Here is a 10,217-nt window from a genome sequence, read left to right on the forward strand (position 1 = left end):
GTTTACATATCAAGAATAAAATTAAGACGCAGCAACTTCATCCAGCACAGTTTCATTGAGAGACGTCATTCAAGGGACATTTTACGTCTTAGAATACTTGCGATGCGTAGTATGGTCCTAAATATCGTGGATTATTACATTTTGTAAAAGAAACAAACAGCAAACTATGGGGGTGGGGAATTTAAGACAGAAAAACTCCCATTTAATGAATAACCAGTAAAGAAGGGCCAAAAGTTGGACGGAGCCGATTTTATGATACCCTACACCACTTTGCATTATTTGCATATTTAATAGAGCAATCCATAAAAAATGTTTTATGGAAAATTTAAGAGAATTAAATAATACCAACTAGGATTGTTGTTGATATGATTGTTTTTAAATTTTTTTAATTAATCTAATATATTGGAAGTGTATATCTCCGAATCTAAATCAATATTCATCAAAATATTTCTATTGGAGGTGATATTACACTTTTTAGGCACAATAAACATGAAATCGGATGAAGATATATATAGAAGCTATATATAAATCTGAACCGATCTCTATAAAACTTAGGAGGGTTATTTCAATGCTGTATCTGATTTCAATGCTGGTACCTAATGTCATTGTTGTGGAGTGAATTTTACGCTTGTGAGAGACTTAAACGGAAAATCGCATTCAATATCTATATCTATAAAAGAGGAAAATGTTTGTATGTTTGTTTGTTTGTTTGTTTGTTTGTTTGTTTGTAATTTATGGACTCGAAAACCGCTGAATAGATTTTCCTGAAAATTTCCATATATACTGCAACATCGCCTGAAAGTAACATAGGCTATATACATTTTTGAATTTTCACTTGGAACTGGAGATATAGCATCAGAATCGGAGGTACCTCTCAAAAATTTAGATTTTATATGCACATATCTATTGATTGGTTGAAGATACAGTCTCCAAATTTGGAATACGTAACGGAATTTGGAACAAAAATAAGTTTGCAAAATTATATTGTAATCGGTTCAGATTTGGATATAGCTCCCATATATATTTTCGACCGATTTCGTTCATTTGATGCCTCAAACACAATATGAATGTTCGATTCCAATGAAAATTGGAATGTGTGACGGGATTTAATCCGAAAATAAATTTGTCAAATTATATTGAAATCGGGTCAGATTTGGATATAGCTCCCATATATATTTTCGGCCGATTTCAAGCATTTGATGCACCAAACACGCTATGTATCCCCAATTTCAATGAAATTTTAAACTTGTGATAGATTTTATCTAAAAAATTGATTTCCCAAATTATATTGAAATCAGTTTAGATTTGGATATAGCTCCCATATATATTTTCGACCGATTTCATGTATTTGATGCACCAAACACGCTATGTATCTCTAATTTCAATGAAATTTGGAATGTGTAGCGGAAATTAAAACAAATATACATTTGTCAAATTATATTAAAATCGGTTCAGATTTGGATATAGCTCTCATATATATTTTCGACCGATTTCATGTATTTTATGCACCATACACGATATGTATGTTCGATTCCAAAGAAATTTGGAATATGTAACGGGATTTTGATTAGAAAATAAATTAGTCAAATTATATTAAAATCGGTTCAGATTTGGATATAGCTCCCATATATATTTTCCGCCGATTTCACATATTTGATGTACAAAACACGATACGTATTTCCGATTCCAACGAAATTCGGCATAAGTGGCTAAATTTGGTACAAAAATAAATTTGACAAATTATATTAAAATACGCTCAGATGTGATTATAGCTCCCATATATATACTCAGCCAATTTCACATATTTGATGCACCCAAAGCGAGAGAGACAAAATCTGGCACCAGCAAAAATTGCCAAATTATATTGAAATCAGTTGAGGTTTGGATATAGCTAACATATATATTTCGGCCGATTTCATACATATTATGCACCAAACACGATATATATGACCGATTCCAATGAAATTCAGAATGTGTGGCGGAATTTGGTTATAATAATAAATGTGATAAATTGGATAATAAATTGGAAATTAGTTAAGATTTGGATATAGCTCCCATATATATATTCTCGGCCGATTTCACATATTTGACGCACCAATTTCAATTAAATATGAAAGGTGTGGCGGAGTTTGGTGTAAAAGTAATTTTTTTAAAATTATATTTAAATCGGATCAGATTGGGATATGATTTTAATAAGAACCATTGACCCACAACGCCTTAGCTAGCACTAAAAAACAACACAACAATTTATTTGAAATACGCTTATTACGGCGAAGTATGTTGCTATCTCGAATTCACTAATTGCAATAGAAATGCCACTCTACTTAAAAAAATTGCAGTTTCCTGCACGCTTGGTATTTGCTATGAAATAAATAAATCCAAAGGACAAACCCTTAGTGTATGCATGTCATGTTACTGCTTTTGTAATGATTTTGTTTATTGACGCATTAAATTAGTGCAATATTTCTTTTTTTAATTTTTAAATTTGTTTTTCTTTATCCAACATATATTCGTAAATAAAATTTTGAATGCATATAAAATCAAAAGGGGTAGCGAAGCGCACCGGGTTCAGCTAGTATATATATATACTAGCTGTACCCGGTGCGCTTCGCTACCCCTTTTGGTTTTATATGCATTCAAATTTTTATTTACGAATATATGTTGGTTAAAAAAAAACAAATTTAAAAATTAAAAAAAAATTATTGCACGACTTCAAGCGTAAATAACCAAAACCATTAGAAAAGCAGTAACATGACATACATACACGAAATGTTTGTCCTTCGGATTTATTTATTTCATAGCAAATACCAAGCGTGCAGTAAACTGCAATCTTTTGAAGTTGAGTGGCATTTCTATTGCAATTAGTGAATTCGAGATAGCAACATACTTCGCCGTAATAAGTGTATTTCAAATCAATTGTTGTGTTGTTTTTTAGTGTTAGCCTAAGGCGTTGTGGGTCAATGGTTCTTATTAAAATCATATCCCAATCTGATCCGATTTAAATATAATTTTAAAAAATTACTTTTACACCAAATTCCGCCACACCTTTCATATTTCATTGAAATTGGTGCGTCAAATATGTGAAGTCGGCCGATAATATATATATGGGAGCTATATCCAAATCTTAACTAATTTTACACATACATTTATTATTGTAACCAAATTCCGCCACACATTCTGAACTTCATTGGTATCGGTCATATATATCATGTGTGGTGATTTCAATATAATTTGGCAATTTTTTCTTGTGCCAGATTTTGTCTCTCTCGCTTTGGGTGCATCAAATATGTGAAATCGGCTGAGTATATATATGGGAGCTATAATCAAATCTGAGCGTATTTGAATATAATTTGTCAAATTTATTTTTGTACCAAATTTAGCCACTCATGCCGAATTTCATTGGAATCGGAAATACGTATCGTGTTTGGTGCATCAAATATGTGAAATCGGCGGAAAATATATATGGGAGCTATATCCAAATCTGAACCGATTTTAATATAATTTGACTAATTTATTTTCTAATCAAAATCCCGTTACATATTCCAAATTTCTTTGGAATCGAACATACATATCGTGCATAAAATACATGAAATCGGTCGAATATATATATATATATATATATATATATATATGAGAGCTATATCCAAATCTGAACCGATTTTCATATAATTTGACAAATGTATATTGTTTTAATTTCCGCTACACATTCCAAATTTCATTGAAATTAGAGATACATTGCGTGTTTGGTGCATCAAATACATGAAATCGGTCGAAAATATATATGGGAGCTATATCCAAATCTGAACCGATTTTAATATAATTTGACAAATGTATATTTGTTTTAATTTCCGCTACACATTCCAAATTTCATTGAAATTAGAGATACATAGCGTGTTTGGTGCATCAAATACATGAAATCGGTCGAAAATATATATGGGAGCTATATCCAAATCTGAACCGATTTCAATTTAGTTTGACAAACTCATTTTGGTTCCCAATTCCGTTACTTATTTTAAATTTCATTACAATTGCAAATACATGTCGTGTTTGGTCCACCAAATACATGAAATCGGCCGAAAATGTATATGGGAGCTATATCCAAATCTGAACCGATTTCAATATAATTTGGGAAATCAATTTTTTAGATAAAATCTATCACACGTTTCAAATTTCATTGAAATTGGGGATACATAGCGTGTTTGGTGCATCAAATGCTTGAAATCGGCCGAAAATATATATGGGAGCTATATCCAAATCTGAACCGATTTCAATATAATTTGACAAATTTATTTTCGGATTAAATCCCGTCACACATTCCAAATTTCATTGGAATCGAACATTCATATTGTGTTTGAGGCATCAAATGAACGAAATCGGTCGAAAATATATATGGGAGCTATATTCAAATCTGAACCGATTACAATATAATTTGGCAAACTTATTTTTGTTCCAAATTCCGTTACGTATTCCAAATTTAGAGACTGTATCTTCAACCAATCAATAGATATGTGCATATAAAATCTAAATTTTTGGGAGGTACCTCCGATTCTGGTGCTATATCTCCAGTTCCAAGTGGAAATTCAAAAATGTATATAGCCTATGTTACTTTCAGGCGATGTTGCCGTATATATGGAAATTTTCAGGAAAATCTATTCAGCGGTTTTCGAGTCCATAAATTACAAACAAACAAACAAACAAACAAACAAACAAACATACAAACATTTTCCTCTTTTATAGATATAGATAGGACCTACAGGGTGAGATGAAAAAACTGCAAACAACTTCAGACTGCTCTCATTTCTAAGCCACTCGTCCGACAGCTGTTAAAATTATTCCTGTTTACCAGCGTACAAAAGCATTTTTGTGAAAATTTTCCAGGAAAAAAAGTTATTCGTAATGGAATGCAAGCGTGATAGTGTGATTTATGTATATTTGGCTGGAAAACCACAAGTGGCTGTCGTTAGAGCACTCCAGCATTTAAATGTCAATAAATGTTTTGTGTCTCGTTACCGTGATACTGGTAGCTCGTTACCGTGATACTGGTAGCGTAGTCCGACGTCAAGGAAGTGGACGGAACAGCAACATCAGCAGAAATGGTTTGAAATGTAAAGAAGCGACTTGATCGAACATATGGCAATATTCGATTCGGCAAATATTGGAAAATGAGCTCGGGATAAAGCCATTGAAATTCCAAACAGCGCAAAAACTTACACCGCAACAGAAAGAGCTAAAAAGTTGCTTCGCTTGGCCGAAAGTGGTTAACTGCTGAATTTAGTTTTCTCCGCTCCACTGAGAAAACATTCGTTGTCCAGCAGTTTGTAAACAAACAAAATGATCGTGTTTACTTGCCAAACAGGTCAGCTGAAAATGTGCACCTTCGGTTGGAAACCAGAACTCAAGCGCCGGCCATGGTGATGTTGTGGGCCGCCATAACAGCCGATGGTCGATCTTCGCTCGTATTAATCGACCCTGTCATCACGATAAATGCCGAATATTTTCGCGAAAACATTCTGGAGGGTATATTAAAGCCTTGGGCACGCAAACATTTTGGCCGCAGACCTTGGATATTCCACTCAGCACGCGCCACCCAAGAATGGTTATAAAATGAGGTTCCTCGCTTTATTACCAGCGCACAATGGCCACCAAAATCTACGGATACCAATCCGTTGGACAATTGTGTCTGGAGTATTTTGGAAAGCAAGGTTGGCACTAAAATATACCAAAGTGTCGATCACCTCAAGTAAGCGCTTCGCCGGGAATGGGTCAAAATACCGCAGAGCAACATTCGGGAAGCGTGTGACGATTTTATTGGCCGTTTGATCAAATCTAAACTTATTCTAAAATTTGATGCTAATTCCGACATTTTTTGCTTTCATGCAATAAAATTAAAAAATGCTTATTTCGGATTTTATGATTGTTTTGATTATTCAAAACGTTGACCCTTTGTGTGAGAGATACCAGAAATAATGCTAATTTCGCGTTTGGATTCTTGGATATTCACAATTTTTACCCTTTGTGGGGAGTTGTACGATAATTTGGAGCCAAATCGGATTATCCTTTCCCTCTCCGTGAAGTAAAATATTTGAAAATTTTGACCTTTTGTGGGGGAGGTGCCAAAAGAAGTGGAACGATATTACGATGTACGAAGTTTGGATCAAATTGGATAATCGCTTCGAGAGTTACCGTCCGCACCAGCCAGACAGACGGACGGATATCGCTAGATCGACTGAAACGGATTTGATCCATAGAGACCTAGGATCTAAAACCGTTATTTCGATGAGGCACGCTTTGATATATACTCTAGCTCTATGGCTGGGGGTATAAAAATGAATTTGGAAATTCGTACAAAAAGGACGAAATAAGTTCAAAGAGAACAATTCGTACCAATAAGAACAATTCTCATCAATTTAAAATGGCATCCTGCCAGAAAAGGATAAAATCTAAGAAAATCTAGCAAAAATATGCCGCTAAAAAGAGAATATTTTTTGTCAATTTTTTTATTTTTTCATATTGGATTTAGAATTCTGAATTGTATATATTCGAATTCAACACTATGTTTTGAGGGTATTATAATCATATCGCAATAATCGTCCGATTTTCACGAAATTTTGCGTGGAGGTAGGGTTAGAGCCTATTGGGCCAAGAAATTAAAATTTTCCTGATTTTGCAATCGCTCTACGGGCCACAATTAAAAACCAATCGACACAGAATTTTGCATGAGGAGAGAGTTAAGGATAGGGCAGAAATTTATTTGGAAATTTATTTTTTTATGTGAAATTTTTTTGAATACCAATCAGCGTGGCAGAGGTGGGTAAGTAAAGGGCAAATGCTCTGGTCAAAAACCATAGGTTACATTTGTGCGGGACTGTATAGCATTATTTAAAAAAAAAAACCGACTAAATTGGGTTTGGACCTAAGGAGGCTAACCAATGTATTGTAGTAAAGTAGGGTATCACATGGTCAGCACCGCACGACCTTTAACTTCGTTTACTTGTTTACAATTTAATTTCTTGAAAATCGGACATAAAGGGTAGGATGACTCAATTTGTCAATAATATTTCATCATATCTTTAAATAATTCAGCAAAATAATTGCAAATTTTTTACAAATTAAAAAAATCCTAATCTCTTTGTCCATAATGCGTACGTGTGTGGTTTGCCTAATTTTCTGAATTTGTTGCGGTTTCCTTTTTGTTTCTTTTTTGAAACGTGTTCTATGCCGTCTGCTAGGTATCTGAAGTAGAAAACAACAAAAATTGGATTTTTCACTTGTTGTAATGACTGATGGCTACAACTAGGTGAAACAGGTAGATATGCCCTGATGGCTGATGACGTGTGCTCGTGGCTCGTCCAGAAATATTACTTTGAAGTTGATCGTCACGATAACTGCCCAAGTTACTCTAATTACATTCCAAGAGTTGGAATTACAAAACCAAAACGACGTCATCATCATAGGCTGCCAAAAGTCATTATTTTGGTATGAGAACATACCTAGGTACATACCGGAGTATGTACGTACCAAGTATAAAAGGTATATATGTTGGATAAATGCTATGTTATTTTCTTTGATATGTATCATATGGTTGGTCGCTGCGTCTAACCATGTGTGCAATGCTAGAATAGATCCAAGTCTTTCAGACAAAGGCATGTGGAACAAAAAAAAACAGCTGACGTCTGACGTCAATCAGTTGGAGAGAAAAAAGAACAAGAAATCGCTAGACAAGATAGCGAGCCAAACCAACTGGCTTTTTTCTGTCGATGACCAATGCACAGGAATGCCATTGCATAGACAAAAGTTCCTCTATAGATAGAACAGGCTAACTCTTTTATAGATATAAATAAATAATCTGCTATAGGTAGGAAATATTTTCCAAAGAAAAAAAGACAAAAGTTAAAAAGTATCAGTCGATTATTTAAATACAGGGTGAAATGCAAAAACTGCAACCAATTTCAGACTGCCATCATTTCTAAGCCACTCGTGCGACAGCTGTTAAAATTATTCCAGTGACAGATCATTATATTGTTTACAAGCGTACAAAAGCATTTTGGTGATAATTTTACAGAGAAAAAGGTATTCGTGGTGGAATTCAAGTGTGACAGTCTGATTTCTTTATATTTGGCTGGAAAACCGCAAGTGGCTATCGTTACAGCACTCCAGCATTTAAATGTGAATAAATCTTTTGTGTCTCGTACCATCGATCGTGATACTGGTAGCGTAGCCCGACGTCAAAGAAGTGGACGGAAGAAAACAGCAACATCATCAGCAGAAATGATTCGAAAAGTAAAGAAGCGACTTGATTAAAACACCCGTCGCAGTGGCCGAAAAAATGGCTCGTGAGCTGAACATATCGCCGCAGTATTCCATTCGGCAAATATCGAAAAATGAGCTCGGGGTAAAGCCATTAAAATTCATAAAAGTGCAAGAACTTACACCGCATCAGAAAGAAAATAGACTCAAAAGAGCTAAAGAGTTGCTTCGCTTGGCCGAAAGTTGTGAACTGCCAAATTTGGGTTTCTTCGCTCCGATGAGAAAACATTCCTTGTCCAGCAGTTTGTAAACAAACAAAATGATCGTGTTTACTTGCCAAAGAGGTCAGCTGAAAATGTGCACCATCGGTTGGACACCACAACTTAAGCGCCAGTCATGGTGATGGTGTGCGCCGCCATAACAGCCGATGGTCGCTTTCCGCTCGCTCAGAATAAATGCCGAATATTATCGTAGAAATATTCTGGAGGATGTATTAGAGCCTTGGACACGCAAACATTTTGGCCACAGACCTTGGACATTCCAACAGGACTCAGCACCATCGCACTCAGCACGCGCCACCCAAGAATGGTTACAAAATGAGGTTCCTCGATTCCAGCGCAAACTGGCCACCAAAATGACCGGATACCAATCCGTTGGACTATTGTGTCGGGAGTATTTTGGAACGCAAGGTTGGCACTAAAAAATATCAAAGTGTCGATCACCTTAAGCAAGCGCTTCGCCGCGAATGGGCCAAAATAACGCAAAGCAACATTAGGGCACCGTGTGACCGTGTCATTGGCCGTTTGAAGGCCATAATTCGTGCCAAAGGTGATCAATTCGAACAAATCTAAACTTATTCTGAAATTTAATGCCATTTCCAACATTTTTTGCTTTCATTCAATAAGATTATAACAAAAATGTACCAATGTTGCCCATCTCCGAACTCAATCTAATTTTGATAATAATATTACAATGTACCAAGTTTGGACCAAATCGAAAACTCCCTTCGAGAGTTATCGTGTCTTAGATCGATTGTGTTGCCCATTTAGTGGACAATTAATTTGAAATCGGATAAAGATATATATATGGGAGCTATTTCCAAATCGGAACCGATCTCGATAAAATTTGGCAAAGATATTTCTGAGCTGTATTTGATCTATTTCCCTGAATATCGTTGTTACGGAGTGCATATTACGGCTGTGGGTAACAAATATAACAAATCGGAGGAATAGTATATATGGGAGCTATAACTATATCTGAACCAAATTTGACATTCTTGCTTCTAGACTTCATTCGGTCGTAAGTGCCAAACTCCATCCCATTTGGACAAATATTAGACGTTTGGTGCACAATAAAAGGTAGATCGGACGAAGTTATGTATAGGAGCTATATCCAAATCTGAACCGATCTCGATAAAATTTAGCAAATGTAATTCAGCTATAGCTATATCTGAACCGATTCCGATCAAATTCGATATACTTATTTTCAGGCCTAATTTGGTTGTTTGTGCAAAATTCCATACTATTCAGGTTGATACTAAAAGTTTGGTGCACAATAAAAGGCAAATCGTACGAAGATATATATGGGAGCTTTATCTAAATTTTGACCGATTATCTCCAATTTAAATACGGTCTTTCCTTGGGCCAAACAAATGATATTTTGTTTACAAAAATACGTGGACAGACGGACAGACAGACGGACGGACGGACATGCATAAATCGACTCAGAATGTGATTCTATGCAGATGATCAAAAGGAACTATGGGTCTATCTCGTTTCCTTTTGCCTGTTACAAACAAATTCACGAAGACATAATACCCTGACCACCTTGAGGTGTAGGGTATAAAAAGGGATTTCCTTTAACTTCCGAAGTGGAGAGGTACAAAATAACAGACTAGAAATAAAAACAGGCGTCTCATGGAATAGCGATGTTCTTCTAAAGTTTGAATGAGAATTTCACTTTTTGTATGA

This window comes from Musca domestica, unplaced genomic scaffold (genome assembly GCF_030504385.1).
Source record: "Musca domestica strain aabys unplaced genomic scaffold, Musca_domestica.polishedcontigs.V.1.1 36, whole genome shotgun sequence".
NCBI classification, from domain to species: domain Eukaryota; kingdom Metazoa; phylum Arthropoda; class Insecta; order Diptera; family Muscidae; genus Musca; species Musca domestica.